Genomic DNA, 20,006 nt, shown 5'->3' on the forward strand with positions numbered 1-20,006 from the left:
CTCACTCACTCGCCAGCCTGCGCTCTGGGTCTGTTCAGGACCCCGCGGCCTGGGTCGTCTCTGATTTTTCATTTTAACAGACCCATAATTATACCCATTTATGGGATACAGCCTAAGTCAATACATGGATACAATCTGATGATCATATCAGAATAATTAGCATTTTCATTTCCTTATCATCTCTTTGTGCCTGGAGACATCATGCTTTTCTTTTAGTTCTTCATAAAATTCATAATAATTTGTTGTAAAACATCGCTGTACTTTGATGTAATGTAGGGACGCATTCCTCCATGGCAACTGGGTCTGGTACTACCTTCAGACCTTTCTTACCTCCTCCCCTCCACTGTCTCGTCCCACCTCTTGTCATCACTTAGTTCTTTGAAGGTAACTTGTCTAGCTTTCACATGTGATATTTGCCTGTATTGGCCTGACTAATTTTACTTAATATAATGTCCTCTTGTTCCCCCAAGATGGTTTTTAACTTTGCAAATCATTTGATGTAGATTTCTTTTTAAAGAACAGCTTTTACAGGTTTATTTATTTACTTATTTATTTCTTGATTCAGGGTCTCGCTATGCAGTTCAGACTCAGTGATCCTCCTGTCTCAGCCTTCCTAGTGCTGGGATTACAAGTGTGCACCACCATGTCTGGTTTTGGGGCAGGTACAGCATGCAGTATCAGGGGTCAGTCTCAGGACCTTGTGCTTCCCAGGCAGACGTTTACACCACTGAGCTGTCTCCCTAGCCCTTCAAAGTATATTTAAGAGAGTCTTTCATTTAAGGAGTAATTATTTGTATGCAATTGTTTAAGATGTTTTCTTTATGCAAAGCAAATTATACCTATGTCTCCCTAGAAAGAAAGTAAGGAGCTTCTGAATTCCATGTTTCATGTTTAGACTAGTGATGTCCTCAACATTCAATGTTGTTTTATTAATTCTGTGTGCATGGGTCCTATTAGTGGCAGTTCCTGATCTGGACAAATACTCAGCTTTGTCAAATTAATGCCTGTTTGTAAAGTTCTTTTCTATAAAACACAAAATCTGCAGCCAACAATGAATGTCTGTGGCAGATGCTTCTTTGGAGTGATTGTTAGGGAAGGATACACATTGAGGCATTAAAAGAATGACATTTTTTAGAGAGTCTGGACTGTTTTTCCCCCATGTACGCAACAGGGACAAAGACAATTCAATGAAGAGGACAGTCATCGGTTTTGTCAGGTATTCCTCCCTTGCTTGCCACGATACCTGGCACAGAGCAGGTTAGCTGGGACGCATGAATGTATGGCTGCATCTTGAAGACACATCTGTATAACCTGCAGTGAGACAGCAACCAACTATTTGAAATTTAGATCAAAGAACTTTTCAATCAACTAGTTTTCTGCTATGCATAGGAAGATATGGTCATAGTTAGGCTCTGAGAAGACCAAAGATTCTCATGACTTGAAAGCCCACCTGCTCCTACATTGAGGAAGAGCAGGTGGGCTTTAAGGTCATAACTCACAATGATCAAAATGATGGCAGTATAAATGCCATTTCTTTTGAGCACCTAGTAGTGTAGACTCTTATCTATCATCACACTTGACCCTAACATTAACTTTGCAAAATGGATATTGTGGTGGGTTAACAACTGGAGGTTAATTTGTAACCCCCAGCTGAACTGAATCAGCATATGTAAGGCCCATCTGAGGATTGTTGTCAACAAAATTAAAAGGACTGGAGAAGAAGAGATGTCAGGCCCCTGATGCTTCTCCTGGGGCTGTCAGTTCTCCTGGAGGAGCTTGTCATGCTGGGTTTCCTGATAGGAACTTGGCAGCTCTCCCTGTGGAGGAGCTGGGATGTCTTTGTTGCTGAGGATGGCTATGGGACTCTTCGAGGGAGCTCTCATTGTTATCTTGAGAGTCACTGCTTGGCCCCGGTGCAGATCCCTCAGCCTGCTGGCACAGGTCCTTCATCCTGCTGACAGAGACTTGGTTCCACCACTGACCTTTGAGCCTTCCCACTGCAGATCTATGAAACTGACTTGCATGAGACACTATCAGGGGCTCTAGGCCTCTAGCATTGTGGAGGGCATAGTTATGGGCCCTAGGTCTTCAGCTGGACTCCTGCAGGACCTTGCTGTGGGATCCAGACCCTTAGTTGATTCTTTGGGTATTTGGTGTGTGGATAGATTTTTCTGCACTATTTTCAACTTGACTCTTTGGGTGACTATTACATAATAATCCTATAAATTATGTGTCCTGTATTAAATTGTTTGCCTTGTAAACCCTGACTACAATGGGTCTGAGCATGCCCATTTTATATACCAAGAAACCGAGTCCTAGAAAAGTGAAATAGGTCTTTCTTGGCTCCAGACCCCACATTCCCTTTTCTTGTTATATCATTTCCATGCTGTGTCCTACAGCCCGTCAGTGCCAGGGGCAGATCAGAAAGGAGGCTTTTTACTTTGATGTCCCTTGTTTTTGGCTCCTTCCCAGGCTGGTGCTGAATCTCAGACAAAAGGATAAAAGAAATGTTAATCAGAGGGCTTCAAAAGGCACATCATATTTCATCTCTGGTCATGGGAGGGCTCAGACAGTTGAGGCCAATAGCCGTCCTCAGTAATTTACTGCAAATTGGTCAAATGAATTAGGTTTGTTCATGGAATATTTGAATGACCAGGGTGAGATGTGCCAGAGTACCAGAAAAGCCTCCCATTTTGCAGTTATGAACTTGGTTTTAAGTCATGAACTGATGACTTACTAGTTGTGTGATCTCGGGCGTGTCACTTACCCCCAATCTGCAGAATGGGGAGAGGGCTTTACATTTACCTAACACTGGAGTTGTGGTGTTAAGGAGATCCTGCCTAGGAGAATGTTCTACAGACTGAAAACATGATTAATGTGTTTTTAATTTTTGTTCCCAATCAGATACATGCTTCTTTTTCTCACTTTGCAGTGTTTGGGTTTGTTTTGCTTTATAGACATTTTACAAATATTTCTACTCAAGTTTTTCTCATGTGTTTTGTTTGCTGACAAGTAGTGATTTCGCTTTCTATAATTGGACAGGCACTGTTTGCTATAAAGCAGGGATGGCAAACTTCTTAGAGCTTTCGGTGATACCAAGAGCCTGCTGCAACACACGTACTCTAGGTTCACCACCATGATTATTAAAGTTTATTAAAGCTGGCAAATTAGGTTCAGCATCTGGATCATAAAAATTATTTACATGCAAGAGATCAGAGGGAGTGTGCTGAACAGCAGTGGTGTGCAAAGGCACTCAGAATGTCGGTGGATGGGAGTCTGCAGGGGCTGGGGCAGAGCCAGTTGGGTTAGTGAATAGGCACCCTGGGCACGGAAGGAAGGAGGTTTCAGTACCTCAAACTCCTCACCCATGTTGCCTTGAATGTACAATTTGTGGTCTCACTTTAATAAAAGTGTTGATTCCTGTTCTTGCCAGGACTCAGGGTCATTAGTATTTTAAAATTATGTCTTTTGTGGGGTGAAGAGTGGTATCTCTATGGTTTTAATTGTACTTCCTGAAAAATTAAATATAGATCTACTCTCCGACCTGGTTATTCCATTACAGGTGTTCATCCTAGAGAAATGAATCATACATCCAAACAAAACCATATATATATATGCTGATACCTGTGAACTAAGCAACTGCACTGAAGGTAGCAATGTGTAATAGTAGGGTCCTGCTTGCAGTGCCTGTCATTCTGGTCTTCTAAGTATGTACTGCTTGTCATGTCATACCAATTACTGCTATACTGTCTCTCAAGTACATATTTGTTTAGAAAAAAAGGGTAATAAATGAAAAGATTAGACACCAAAAAATGTCATAGAACTGTCCTGCTACAATGCTGTATATGGTTAGATTTCTTTTTCTTTCTTTCTTTTTTTTTTTTCAGAACCGGGGATTGAACTCATATGGTTAGATTTCTAAATTTCTGTGTAAAAATATGCAATTGTTTATTCATATTTTTTAAAAATATTTTTTTCTTCACATTCTGTAGAGATTTAAAGTTTAACTATCATACTTTATGGAAAATACCTGTTCCATGTTATGTCTAAGATGTTTGATATTCAGATAGATAGGTTATGTTCAACCGCCTATGTTATAGGGTAATAATATCATTAAGCTTCTCTTCTGGAGGGTTAACAACCTAAGTTTGCAGACCAAAAATTACAGAAGAAGAAGGGCTGCAAGGACAGTCAACATTTTGGACCTAGCCTTTCAAGGTCAGTGAGAACTCAGGACATAGAAGAACCTGTATTGTAACAGCCTATAACTCAGTTGTGTCCCAAATTTTCTGATCAAGGAGATTACGGGGCCACAGAGGAAAGTGATCGATGATGTAGAGTGTGCCTAAGAAGAGTCACATGGAGAGGAAACATTCTCTCAGGCTTTCACAGAGAGCACATTGGCCAAGCATTGGCCGTGACTCATCCATATGGCTGACACTGACAAAGGATCTACAAACTGAGGTACAGGGTTTCAGAATAAATCCTGAGGGAAGTTGATGACCTTGGCAGATACAAAAGTTACACTTCTTGTTATATAGGTCTTGCTTTATCCTGATCTTAACCATCTGGCAGAAAAGTAAAAAAACAAAGTATAAAAAGTAAAGCCATATTAATATGCTGAGCTGTAAAAGAATCAAGTCAACAACCTCTGACATTGCCAGTCCTGTGGATAACCCATGACTATTATGGGCTACTGGACTATATTGGACTATTTTTCTGAATTCATGCACTTACCATATTTAAATGGCAATGGAATAGCCATCTCTGATAAAACTTAAAAAAAAAGAGGATACAAATGATGGACCATTTTGTATCTATATACACAAAATAGGATAGATATATAGCTACTTTCTCTTAACTCAATGAGAAAAGAGATTTCTACTAATAGTGTTTGGACAGGATATCATGTCTGCATTTTGTATTATGAATAACCACTACAAAGACAACAATATGCAATGTGTTAAGTATTGAAACTGTCCTACTAATCAGTTTTGAAACTGTCTCATTGCTATTTGTTTCTCAATAGAATTAATTAAAAAAATAAATCCTAAAAATCCTTTTTTTTTTTTTCAGAACTGGAGATTGAACTTAGGCCCTTGTGTTGCCAGGCAAGTGCTTATTCTATTGAGCTATCTCTCTGGCCTAAAAATCCAATTTTATTGTATATAAATTTTACTTCAATAAAGCTGATTTTAAGAAAAAGTAAAAAAACAAAACCCTTGTAAAATCTTGTTCACAATTGTTTATACAAAACAATTCACAAATAGAAATAGTAAAACATTGATTAATAGGAGAATAGATAAATAAATTAAGATATATTTCTACTTGAGAGAAAAATGAGGCAGGCGATACAAAAGGAACTACACTTTGTAACATGAGTGAATCTCACATGTGTTATAGAAGCTACAATTAAAAGAAGCCAGAAAGAAAATGTTAAGGGAGGGCTGGAGAGATAGCTCAGTGGTCTAAGCACCTGCCTGGCAAGCACAAGGCCCTGGGTTTGATACCTGGCATTACATGCTGTGCCAGCCTCAGAACATGGGCATATTGTGCCCGCCACCGAGACCAGGCGTGGCAGCATATACCTTTAATCCCAGTGCTAGGGAGGCTGAGATAGGAGGATCACTATGAGTCTGAGCTGCATAGTGAGATCCTGTATCAATAAATTAAAAATAAAATGTTAAGTGGAATCAATCAGACACACAAGCTTAGATTTCACGTGGTTGCTCTTATGACAAGCCCAATATATAAATAAGGAGAAAATTAAAAAATAGGTAAGAGGAAGCAGGGATATAACTCTTTATCAAATGGCAAGGGACTCAAGAGATGGAAGAACAGGTGGAGTGGGGAGGGAAAGAACTGAGATGTCTTATGTATGAGTACTAACTTCTTATATGAAATATAATCATTGTGTGTTAAGATTTATAGGCATTTTACAAATACTTATAACTTAAAGGGATTTTTTTGTACCGGATTATTCTGTTTGTACCCAGCTCTGAGTCCCAGCACAAGAGCTAACCTTACAAGGTGAGATGTGGTCAGCAGGACTAGGCTCCTGCTCCTTCCTGTCCTGTGGGAAAGATTTCTGTAGCATAATTAATATTTTCACTTAGTAGAAGATTGATTTCAAATAATGTAAGCCAAAACACATAACTTCCAAAAGGTTGGAATGGATTAAACTTTTTATTTACTTAGAATAGGTCATTCAATCACCTGGATCAGAATTTAAAAGAGACAAACAGTGAAGAATGGTTTATTTTCCTCCTGTCCCCAGGTCCCTAGCCAGCCAGGTCCCCTGTCCTCAGGCTATCATTTAAACCATTTTTTTGGGATCTTTCTAAAGACCTTTTATTCTATTCATGACATTTCAGGAATCCTTTTTGTAGTTTTATTTTACATAGTAGCTTATGTTAGGATTTTTTTTAAAAAAAACCTTGCATTTTGTACTTAATAATATTCAATGATATTTTAGAACTTGAAACTTTTCTCTGTCATTATAAGGGTTGCCTTGTCTCCTAATTTTTATTGGAATGTATGTACATATGTTTGTAGGTATGTATATGATACTTCAGCCTATCTATTGGTTAAATTTAGGTTGTCCCTTATATTTTACTAATAAAAACAAGACTTCAATGAATTATTTGGTGTTTAGGTCATAGATAAATGAGCAAATACATTAATAGAAAAAAAATTAGGGAGGTGTACCTGCTGGGAGGAATTGTATATATGGGCTTATATGTTTTGAGGGATGTCAGCAACTTTCTCTTCGTTAAAGTTACATCAGTCTATCACCAATATAATCCCAAGTATTCACCATCCCACTGCGTTCTCAGGACCTGTCATCTGTCAATTCCGTGGGCAAAAAAGTGAGGTAAACATCTTTTCACATACTTAGCAGCATTTTGTGATCTTTTTTTCCCCTGTGAATTGTCTGTCTCTATTCTTTCTCCATTTTTGGTTGGTTCAGATGTAGTATAATCACTTTGTTATTGAATTTATTAGAAGGAATGTATTTGTAATATTCACTTTAAATCTTGTTTTTTTTTTCAAATTTGTTATTTTTAAAAATTAATGTGTAGTAACATTTAGTGGATATTTTTAAATGGTACTTAGGAGTGAACCCACTATCTTTGCACTGAGTTGCATCCCCAGTTTTTTAATTTATTTTTTAAGTTTTTAATTGTTTTTGAAACAGGATGTTGTTAAGTTACTAAGGTGTGCAGGTTGAGCTTGGACTTGTGATTTTCCTCCCTTTTCCTCCCAGCATGCTGAGATTGCAGGCCTGGGGCACCATACCTGGCTGGGTTTTTAGTGTTATGAGTTTTAACATCTATATTAATTTGTGTCTCCATCCTACCATGAAGGTGTAGAACAATTCAATCATCCCAGAAAACTCATTCTGCTGCCACTGTGTAGTTAAACTCTCCTCAATTCTGAACTTCTGCAAACACTATTCTGTTTGCTTTGGCTATAATTTGGTTTTTCTCAGTCTGAAACTTCTTTTTGCAGTACTGGGGATCAAACTCCAGACCTTGCACTTGCCACACAGGCCTTTATGCTGCTGAGCTATCTCCCCAGTCCAGTCTGCAACTTCTTAAGCCTGGTTTCTTTCTTGACCCATTATGCCTGGGAGAGTCTTCTTTCATGTGAGCATCCAATTTTTAGTTTCTTTTTATTGAAGAATGGCATCCTATTGTATGGATGAATAATAATTTGTTCATCCATTTACCCACTGAAGAATATTGGAGTTGTTTTCACTTTTTAGTGACTATACATGGGGCTGCTTGAATCATTCATATAAAGATTTTTTAAAATTTATTTTATTGAGAAACAAATAGCAATGAGACAGTCTAAAAACCGATTAATAGGACAGTTTCAATAATTAATACATTGCATATTGTTGTCTTTGTAGTGGTTATTCATAGTACAAGATGCAGACATGATATCCTGTCCAAACACTATTAGTACAAATCTTTCTTCTCATTGAATTAAGAGAAAGTAGCTATATATCTATCCTAACTATTTTGTATATACAGATACAAAATGGTCTTTCATTTGTATTCCTTTTTTTTGTTTAGTTTTATCAGAGATGGGTATTCCATTGCCATTTAAATATAGTTGGTATGTGAATTCAGCAAAATAATTTTGAGTGGGTATAAATTGTTGTTTCTATTGAGTGAATACCTTAGTGTCAGTTTCTCTTTACTGTTTTCTCTTTCTTCTGTTTATTTTTTCACATCTTGGAATATCTATGTGCTCTTCACTGGTGATATGACTTGTATAATCTTCCTCTAAAGATGATTCATTTTTTTTAGTACATGGTTTGCTTACTTGGTTTTAAAATTGTGCTCTAGGTGTAGAAAGCCCAAGCATGGTGGTTACCAAACACTACTTGTTGTGCTTCAACTTCTGCAATCTTTCCTTTGTGAATCTTGTTCATACTCAGTTGAAGGGGTTTGTTGGGTGCCCTAAAGCAGATCTTGTTTTAGCTAGTGGTCCTTGCTCCCGAGAAGAAGCCTTTCAGAGATGCCACTTGCTAGCTGAAGGGCTAATGTGATGTAAATTCAGTTTTTCCATTTGGACTGGGATAGATTTCAAAGTTCTCTGTCAAGTCTGGTCCATTCTCAAGCTCATGGCTGCCTCAGTTTCATCCTGTGCATGTGAGCGGGGCCCTTGGACTAGGACTTTTGGGGAAGCCTCATACAAACTTCCATGGTACCCTCTAATGAACTGTCTCCTCTCTGGGCTTGTCCCTTAGTTCCCATGGATTCAGCTGCCCCAAGCTTTCCTCTTTGCCTTGTCAGCTCAGTAGGACCCCCATGCGCCACTTGGACTTCAGTTCATTGCACTTTCATTAGGGAATTGTCCCCAGGTGTAATGCTTCAGTGCCTGAGAACAGTAGCTTCCTCTACTTGTCTGTTTTTTTAAAATATATTTTTTGTGGTATAAGGCAAGTATGACACCAGTTACTTCTATCATAAGCTAACATGCATGACAGGTCCAGGATGATTTATTAAGGCTATCAGGGGTCTTTTGCTTGCAGCCTAACTTTTCATCAAGGGCAGCTTTGCTGTTTTTAACTGTCAGGCCTCTGTGCTGAAAGATACTGGGGATCTGACCTGGTTTGGTAATTCTTGTGTACTTATGTTTGCTAAATTGAGTGAATTGGGAACCTTTTCCAAGGAGCTGAAACATAGCTTCTGTAAACTGCACTCGGTAATGAATTTTTAATTTTCAGTCCACTTCTACCACAGCAGTAAAAACAAGTTCAATTATGTGCTTATTGGGAATTCTTGATTCTTATAAATTCTAAAGTATTTTATTACAGCAGGGATTAGAGTTTTTCCCACAGTGCAGTGTGACTCCCCTGTTGTTCTGAAAAGGGGGAATTTTCTGATCTATTGGGTGGACCTGAGGTCAGGGAAGGAAAGAGATTATAAAACAAGTTTTGTACTTTACCTAGTATACATTTTGTACTTTACTTAACCTTGTATTACGTTATAACAGTTTATAGCATATATCTTTTAACTTTTCAAGTATGTCCATGTACTCTTATGTCATTATTCTTACTGAAGAAGAAACAGGTATCAGGGTATTTGATTTTTAGTGGTAAATGACCTACTTTTTCTCTCTTTACTCTCTAGGAGATAAAGAATTGGTGTGTGACAATCCTGCAGTCCTAATACTTGCTAATTTGACTATCCATTGATTGGTTTGCTAGGGCTCTGATGTCAGAAGTGACTTTCAAATCACAGAGAGATAACTGTAGGCATTTCTTTAGCTCATACATTGGATTGAGTAGAAATTGGCTGATCTAAACTGGGCCCAGCAGGAGCTGTTAAGCTGTGCTCACTGCATTCCTCAAGCTCCTTCTGGGACCATGAACTTTGTCTGGCTAAGGCAGAGGTCCAATTGAGTAGGTCCAACTGCATGAACACATTTCCTTTCTTTGCTGAATTGCATTTACCAAAATTCTGTTGAGCAGAACAAAGAAACCTGCACATCCAACACCGCTGGAACAGGGATAGATACTCTTCTTGTGGGAACAAAGAGAAAAAACTTATTGGACAATAATACAGTATACTACGAGCACTTATTATCTATTAGTCACTAAGATGTGAACAAGATACAGGCATTTGCCATATGAGTCTTAAAACATGGACTTAGGACCTTAAAAGCAATCGTCTTATAGCAATAGTTTTATAGGCAAGATGCCCAGAAAGTTAATTTTGTAGTTTACAAGAAATGAAAATGCTCAGGCATTTAGGATGTTTTCTGCTTTTAATTTCACACCCTGGAAGATGTTGAACTTGAATTTGCAGCAGTCAACCAGAGCATTATGTTGGGCTGAAATCCCCTGCTATTTATAACACCTTATACTGTCGTTTTGAGATTTAAAGTCATGATCTTGCATAAGAAACTGCAGCTGTCCAGGAAGATGTTTGGGTTCATGACACCTCTAAAAGCAGTTGGGAAAAAAATTACTGGAGATTAAAGCAAGGACTCATAAGCAGGCCTTCACAGAGGACTCAAGCTGCATGGATTTGTTTCAGGAAACTTAAGGAAGAAAGGTGTAGCATGAAATAGAAATATGCAAGCCCTTGAAGCACTTGAAGCAACAATCTGGGGTTATTGAAATGAACAGCTACAGATACTAAGGGCAATCGTGCTGGGCAGCAGGGAGCAAAGCAGTGGCCTGGGAATTCTGGTACGTCTTGTCTCCTTTCCTTTTCTGAGCACCTCTTGTTTGTGAGTGTTAGCATTGCAGTTAGGCCAGAGCAAGGCTCTGAAAGCCATGTGGTTTTCCTGAGTTATCTAATGTTCAGGACAATAAAGTCTGGAAACATGAGCTGAGGGGCTGGAATTTTTATGCTCAGGATTCCCAGAATGAATGCAAGGATGATGGACAGGGAGAAAGAAGTTAATGAAAGAAACATTTATTAGGATATAAGAAAGACTGTTTCAGATGCTGTGGGTCCTACATGAGGAGAGTATCTGCTCTATCTAGCTCTCTTGTTTCGTAGTTGAGGAAATAAAGGTCTTTCTTGAGGTTACACAGGAGTCTATGGCAGGGCAGTACAGAAACTATCTGTGGCATGTAGTTTCTAGCAGCTGTCAGTTACACTCAGGGAGTGCTGGTACCTAGCAAGGTGTTTCTAAGTGCTTATATGCAAATATTATCTTTTTAAAAAATATTTTAAGGACAAAAATAAGATGTCAGAGCAAGACAATAGGAGAGTAATAATGGTTAATACATTATGTATTGTTATCTTTAATTTAGTTATTAAGAGTACAAGATATAGGCATTTCATTGTTCAGAGAAGATTAGCCCAAACCCCTCTTTTCAATGAAATAATAAAAATTATTAATATTACAACCTTAACTATCTTGTATGTGTGTGTATTTTTTGTTTTGTTTTGTTTTGTTTTGTTTTTCCTTTCCTTCTTTTTTCCTTTCACCGTACCAATTCCTTTTTCCATTGGAACAGTTTCTTCCCATTTCACAGTATCTGTTGCACATTTTGGATCTTAGTCTTTCAGCATCTCACACTAGGGAGACGATGCAATGTTGACACATACGCACCTGGTTTATTTCACTCATGAGTAGGGTCTTGAGTTAGAGCCATTTACCTGTAAAAACTTCACATTTATCTTTCTTTGAGGCTGAGTGGTACTCCATTGCATAAAAAGATCACATCTTTTTTAAAATCCATTCCTCAGTTGATGGACATTTGGGTTGTTTCCTAGATCAAGCTATAACAAATTGTGCTGCTGCAAACATGTGTGCACATACATCATTCTGGTATAATGCTTTTAATTCTTCTGGGGAGATACATAGAAGGGGAATAGTGGAATGGGACCTCTAATCCTCATTTTTGGAGGAATCTCCATAGTGATATCCATAATGTCTGTACAAGCCTATATTCCCACAAACCTTGGAGAAGGGTTTCTTTTCCCCCACAAACACTCCAGCATTTGTTATTGGTTGATGTCTTGATGAAAGCCATTTTTTTTTTCTGGGATAAGATGGAATCTCAGTTTTAATTTCCATCTCTCAAATGATCAGTGATGCTGAACATTTATTCATCTGTTTATTTGCTGTTTGTATTTCTTCATCTGAGAAGTGTATATTCATCTCAGATGCCCACTTTTGGATTGGGTCTTCAGATTTGGGAGGTCTGATTTTTTTGGTGTGTTTTTTTTTTAATATGCTCTCAGTAGTAATCCTTTGTATGGGGAAGAGTGGGCAAACATTCTCTCCCACATTGTGGGTTTTTTCTTTATTCTGTTGGTGGTTTCTCTTGCTGTGCACAAGCTTTTTAGTAAAATGAGATGCCAGTTTTTGATTCTTTTTGATAGTTTCTGATAGTTTATCAGCGTTTTATTTGTAAAGTCTTTGGCTGTACCAGTGTCTTCCAAGTTGTACCTATTATATATTTCAGCTGATTTAATGTTTCTGTTTTAATATTTATATTTTTGATCCATTTTGGATTTAGTTTAGTGCTTGGTGAAAGATACACGTCTAATTTTAGTCTTTGGCACGTGGAAAGCCAGTTTTTCCTGCACCATTTGTTAAAGAGGCTTTTTTCCAGTGAACATCTTTGGCACCTTTGTCAAAGATAAGGTGACTGAGTATGTCTGAAGTTGTTGCTGTATCTTCTAATCTGTTCCATTGATCTTTGGGTCTTTTTTTTTTGCCAGTACCACACTATTTTATAGTGGCATTATAATATAATTTCAAGTAAGGGATTGTGTGGCCCCTGCTCTGCTTTGTTGACTAGAATTGCCTTTGCTATTCTAGGTCTCTTCTAGTTCCAAATTAATTTTAGAACTGTTTTGTCTAATTCTGTGAGATATGCAGTTGGAGTTTTGATCAGAATTGCCTTAAATCTGTATAATAATTTTGAAAGTATGGCCATTTTCACTATATTAATTCTTTCTACCAAAGAGCAAGGCATATCTTTCCATTTTCTTTTATTTTTATTCTAAATGAAAAATTTCAAAACAATATACTAGGAGGGTAACACTGTTTAATACATTCTGTATTGCTATCTTTAAATTAATTACTCAGAGTACAAGATATCAGCATTTAATTGTGCAAACAATATTAGGACAAACCTATCTTTTCAATGAAGTAAGAGAAATTAGTAATATAACTATTTTGATTATTCTTTATATATAAATATATATTTTTGCTTCTGCTTTCATTTTCTCACACTAGGGGGACAATGTGATGTTTACACATTTATGTCTGGTTTATTTCACTTATGAGTTTGCATTTTCTGATATCCTCTTTAATTTCCTTTCCGAGTATTGTAGTTTTCAGTGTAGAGGTCTTTTACTTCCTTTGTTAGACTGATTCCTAGATATTTCATTTTTTGAATGCTATTGTGAAAGATGTTGTTTCCCTAATTTCTCTGTGTGAGTTTGTTATTTGTATATAGGAAGCCTATTGATTTTTGAGTGTTTTTTTTTAATCCAGCTATGCTACTGAATTTATTTATTAACTCTAGCAGATTTTTTTGTGGAGCTTTTGGGGTTTCCTGTGTAGAGTATCATGTCATCTGCTAATGATAGGTTAACTTTATCCTTTCCTATTGTTATTACTGTTATTTCTTTCTCTTGTCTAATTTCTCTGGCTAAAGTTTCCAGGACTATGTTGAATAAGAGTGGAAACAGTGGGTATCCTTGTCTTGTTCCTAATTTTAGAATGAAAACTTTCAGTTTTTGGCTGTTGGTTTGTCACAGATAGCTTTTATCAGATTGAGGTAAAGACAATCTATTCCAATTTTCTGCAGGTTTTGCTTTTTATAATGAATGAGAGCTGGCTTTCATCAAAAGCTTTTTTTCTGCATCTACTGAGATGATCATATGATTTTTGTCCTTGACTCTGTTAAGATGGCACATTGCATTTATTGACTTATGTGTGTGGAGCCATCCCTGTATCCTTGGATGAATCCCACTTGGTAATGGTACCTAATCTTGATGTTTTGCTGCATTTTGATTCCAAGTATCTCATTGAGGATTTTTGCATCTATGTTTATTAGTGAGATTGGCCTGTATTTCTCTTTTTTAGTTGGATCTTTTTTCTGATTTTTGTATCAGAGTAATAGTTGTTTCCAGGAATGAACTGTGGTGTACTGCTTATCTTTCAGTTTCATTAAAGAGTTTGAGAAACAGAGGTGTTAGGTCTTCTCTAAGATTTTTGTAGAATTCAGCAGCAAATCTATTATCTTGTTTTGAAGTTTTGGAAAAAAGAAAAAAAGAAAAGAAAAAGAAAAGAGAAAGGTGAGGGTGTAAAATACTGTGGGTCATGCAGGGCCCCAGGAAAGCAGTGAGGTCTCCGGCGCTCTCCATGGTGCTGAGACCCAACATCCTCTCCCACGTCTTTGTCTATTGCTCCCATCAGCAAAGTTTAAAAACATTTACCTCAGAAGGTTATAATTTCAGAGCTCAGTGGGCTGCAATAAATAATTATTGTATTCCTACCACGTACAGGCATTTTACACCTGTTATTCCTCTAAGGGTTCACAGCAATGGATAGATAAGAAACTACTTGTGTTACTAAGGAGAAGGAATCATTGTCTAGCATTATATTTCTACTTATTAGAAATATAAAGACTGGGGTGTGGAAGGGGGTGATAAGAAATTTTCTGTGGTGTCTTTGAAGTAAGGGTAGAGGTATAATTTCAGTCCAGTTAAAGTGACAATAATGAGTAAAGGGATGGTCTGTTTGAGTGATGGAAAAATAGATCTGTGTGAATCTGCTGGGATCATCGAGTACCATGAATATTTCACTTATTTCTACTCCCTTTCACACATGCATGAGCTACATCTCTGGATGGTCATCTGATTTTTCCTGCTGTTGTGAAATAGTACCCCATAATCCTTCCCAACAAATAGCTTCAGGGCCAGACTGATAGCTCAGTGAACTAAAGCACCTGCTTAGGGGGAGCGCAGCAGCCAGGGTTCAGTCTGCATGGTGGCGTGCACCTGTAATCCCAGCGCTTGGGAAGCTGAAAATGGGAGAATCACTATAAGTCTGATCTACGCATTGAAACCCTGTGGACCTTGTAGACCCTGTCCTAAATACAGAAAAAAAAAAAAAAAAAAAAAAGAGCTTCAGGAAGGTTCTCTCAGCTTGGCAGGGAGAGCATCTGGGAGAACCTGAGTTTGTCTTCCTGAATGAAGATAATGGGAGTGGGATGCCATCCATGTGATGGATGGTAGACAAGGTCATCTACACTACTCTCCTTCACTGAAGGAGAATGCAACTGAGGATTACTAAAATAATCATTCAGAGTCACTCGTGAGTGAGTGAAAGAACCAGAAGGTACAGAACATGGATCTTACAATGAGGAGAGCTGCCTTAGAATTTTTCAAATTAGGCCTGTGGACCAGTTGTATTATGTAGATCAGCAGCAACATGCCAATACTTAGTACCATGCCTGGTACTAATCTCTGTGCCAGACACAGCAGAAGCGGAGCCTGAAAATCTGCATTTTTTGCAAGCTTGTTGAGTTATTGTGGACTAGGATGGGGCTTGCTTAGAACATTAGCAGTATATATGAAATGTTGTAAAGGTCCACGAGGAAATTGATGCTAACAACATTATTCATTTTACAATCAATTTAAAACATATGTTGTAAAATAACTTATACATTAATTTAGTTGTTTTATTTCTGTGATAATCTGCTTTAAAATATGCTTCATATTTAGTAATTTAGTTTTTGGTATTTAAATTTTGGCTGTGTATATATTAGCTCAATGGGTTTGAATACTTTCTTTTAGCCTTTTAAAACTCCAGCATGTCTATATGTAAATGAGGTTATAACACCTCCTTTAAAAAGCTGCTGTACTATTTTTGTAGACAACACCAACAGGATATTTAATATTGTGTGACACACAATGAGCATTTATACATGCTAACTACTTTTGGTATTTGTTATCATAAAATTGTAGATACACAAATCTTGCAACTTTTCGGTGAATTTCAGGTAGTTATATTCTGTATCTGAGCATGTATTATTCCTCTTGATTTCCATTTTTTAAAGTCAGTGCATTACAGTTAAAAATATGTTCCTTGGTTAGATACTATTGCAGTGAATATATGGATGCATGTGGCAGTTAAGCTTGAAGAAAGGAAGACTTCAGACCATGAGGGGTCTTACATGTGATGCCGAGTAGTTTAGGTTTTGTTCTGCAGGCAGTAGTTGAACATTGATTTCAATGTAGATACTGATGAAACACAGTGTTTTTGGAAAATTAAGTAGGTGTAGGGTATATTGGAGACAAGCAGTCCAATTAAAATATAAGAGCAGTGACTTATGTAGGATGCGGTAAGTTCCTGTGTTGAGTTTGGTCACTGGGAAGAACCCAGGAAGAACCCTGAGAGGTCATTAGGTGTGGTGGCACATGCTTGTAATAGTAGCATGTGGAAGCCTGAGGCAGGAGGATCATTGTGAGTTTGAGACCAGCCTGGGCTACAAAGTGAGCTCAGGGCTGGCCTGAACTGCATGTGGGACCCTGTCTTGCAAGAACAAGTAATACAGGAAGTGCCTGGTTAATGGATTTGAGGAAGAAGAGATGAAGCAATTGTGGGTTTTTCAATTTGAATGATGAGGAAATGGATGGTGTCTCTGACAAGAATAGAAACATCTAGAGAGGAAGAGTTGGATATGGATAGGAAACCCATCCACATCTTGATCCTGATTTACAAACTGTGAAATGTGATAATGGAGAATGTTGCAATTCTTTTACATGGGTAACCTCAAGTTAAATATTTAATTATAAGAATCTGCTCCCACTTGTCTCATTTCTTTATTGTATTTTAATGTTATTCTTCTAGGCATGAGTGTCTATTTGAAAGTAGAAGAAACTACCTTTAGCTGACTTAAACAGGAAGGGAGAGATTTTATTAAAGTGCTATTGATGTGCTCACAGAATTGCTGGGAATCCTGGAGGTACATGTTCAGGACATGGACCGAGAAGGGAGCGCAGGCAGCAGCCACCACCACAGCGAAGCTCAAGCTAGGTGTCAGATTGGGAAGATGCCACTGTGTTTTCCGTGGTGTGCTGGGTCCTACGGTTGGCCCTGCTGCTGGCGCATCCCCAACCTTTCTGTGTTTGAAAGCTGGAAGACTTTGCTGCCATTGCTGTCTTCACCTCCAGAGAGTATTCTTCACTTGTGATTGTACCCCTAGGTCTCTACCAAAAACCCAGGGTAGCAGTATTAGATTGACCAAGCTCAGATCTTATGACCTAGTAACAAGGCGCTGGGATATATGTGTCTTTCTTGCTTACATCAGAGGTAGATCAGGTCACCTACCACATTACTAAGACAGAACATTGCCAGCTTTTTGACGTTTGACAGAGCAAAACCTCGCCAATGAGCAAAACAGCAAGCAGCTGCAAATGTCTGCTGTACCTGCCTAGAAGTTATATTTGATACCAAGAGGCCAGAGGACCTAGAAACACGTTTTTCTTTTCTTTTTAGTTTCAAATATAGATATAGACTGCCCCAAGAATCAAAGCACTTGCAGCTGCACCTAAAAAGGTTAGAAAATTGCCCAATATTTCATGGCTGAAGTTGTTCAGATTGCAGCCTATTACAGAGTACCATTCAACCTTTTCATGTGGCATGACTGTATTATCAGAACTCCCTTTATCTATGATTTCTTTGTGGCACTTTCCCTCTTTCCCATTTATTTGAATTCATGCCTGAGGGGGAAAAATGAAAATAAAAGAGGTGGCCTGAAATTCTCAGTTGATAGTAAATGGATCCTAACCCTGACCTTAGTGAAGACTGAGTTGTTTTTCCCTGAAATTTTTGAGCAGTACACTCAATTAGGAATCAGGATCAGAACTCAAGTCCTAATCTGGGGCAAGTCTCTACTTGTTTCTGGATTAAGATTCCTCATTGATGGGATCCCTGCACTTGGGCTCAGGAACACACATATTTGGGGTTATGGGCTGATGTTAACTTGGGAATATCATACTTTTAGCTGCCCTGGTTGAGTTTTCAGAACTTTTAAGGTGTCTTAGAAGCTGGTATTTCACATAACTTGCAGAATGATTTTTCCAAGATATGGGTAGGATATTTTATAATTTATATAACATAAAAGAGCAAATCTTACAGGGATGGTATTGTTGGAAAGAAAAGAAGGAAAAGAATTTCTTCCATTTCCCTGTCCCAAGACTTATAGGTGTAGCACAATTTAAGACACTGTGAAAGACACTTAGAGGTTTGTGTAATACAGTTAACACTAGAAGCTCATGATCCTGCAGCAGCTCCTCTAGGTGAGGAAGCCATCAAGGGAAACAAAGTTGTACCTTGATGTGAGTGGAAGTTGGGCTAGCCACACAGGCAGCACTGTGATGGGAGAGGGTGCTGCTAGAGCAGCTAGAGGGAGGGTCTTGCTGGGCCCAGTGCCCACAGTGAGCCTGTGGGAGACCCCAAAGAGCACCTTAAAGAGTGTAGTTGGCTTTACACTGTGTGTAATGGTACCTTGATGTCTCTGAAACATCTGGATTTGAGGTATTAAAACTGAGACACGCATCTCCTTCTGCTGTCCAGGAAAGGTGACTGTTGTAGCCTTAACCCATGTCAGAAAATTATTTCAGGTGCTTTCCATGAAAATGAGCTTACCTTAGTGCCTCCCTTGCAATGAATGGAATGTGAGAAAAGTGACTCAGTTGACTTCAGCACCTGTGTTAGGGAGTGCAGTGTCTCCACAGGATCGATCTTTTGGGATCCTCACCTTCAAAACACAGGCATTGAGCCTTGACAGAGCCCAGCAGAGTTGGCTGTGGTGTGCATGCCTATAATCCCAGCACTCTAGGAGTCTGAAGCAGGAGGATCAGCAATTAGAACCCAGCCTGGGCAATTCAGCGAAAACCTGTCTCAAAATAAAAAAAAACAACAAACGTGTGGAGGGGTTGGCTCTGTGTGAATGAAGGGTCTGAGATGAGCCTCAAGTATTGAGAAAGAAAGAATGCCAGCCAGCCACATAGGATCTGAGAGCCAGTACTGCATCAGCTGCCAGGCCAATAGATGGGCAAGCCTTCATACAACTCCGCCCAGCCTGCACACCGCTGCAGCCAATGCGAAGTAGAGCAGAGACCATTTGTTCCCAGGGAGCATTCTTTAAATTGCAGACCGTTGAGAAAAAACACTGGTTATTTTAAGCAACTAAGATTTGAGTGGTTTGTTCTAGGGCAACAGGTAAGTGGAACACCTGGTGACCTTGAAGAGCTGCTTTAGAGAGGTGGATTCCTCATGTGACACAGGAAGCCGCTTCATGTAAAATTGTTCTGTTTGGGTTTAGAAGGGAATTGGACTGTTAGGCCATATAAAAGCCTCTAGGGACTTGTCTGGTGTGGAAATGAGTTCTTCAATTATGGTAACAAGAAGAAAGATGGCAGAATTTAGGGTGTTATGGTTTTAAATGGGGCAAAAGAGAAGTAGTCATAGCTGTGAGCAGAATTGTTTTGCTTCTGTAGCATAAATGATTAAGTCCTATTGCTTCGCCCACTCATTGACTGGCTCCGAAGATCTGAGGCTGTGGTGCAATTACAGTGCATCTAGATGGAGTTAAGTACACTATGGGAATGAAACAACAAATAAGCAAGTAGCCTTTGTGACTCTCCTGATAGATCATTTTTTCTCACTACTTACCTCTACCAGTTGCCAGATATGCGGGCACCTCTGATTCAGCATGTCAGAAAGCAAACTGATTACCTGCTTTTTGAAAATTGCTTTTTGTTCTGCCTCTTGGAACTTAGTAACCTTATCATCTATTCAGCTGCAGAGCAATTTGAGGTTAAGTTGCCTGTCATCTTCCCTCAGTCCAGCCAAATGAGCACTAAGTCTGATTGATTCAACCTCTGAAATGCTTCTTGAGGCCTTCCCTTCCCCTCAGTTGCAACTGCAGAGCACGCAGGGGATTGGAGAGGTTAATTCATTTTGTCTAGGCCTTCGAGGTTTGTGCTTTGTGTCCGGTT

This window comes from Octodon degus, unplaced genomic scaffold (genome assembly GCF_000260255.1).
Source record: "Octodon degus isolate 3935 unplaced genomic scaffold, OctDeg1.0 scaffold00029, whole genome shotgun sequence".
Lineage (NCBI taxonomy): Eukaryota > Metazoa > Chordata > Mammalia > Rodentia > Octodontidae > Octodon > Octodon degus.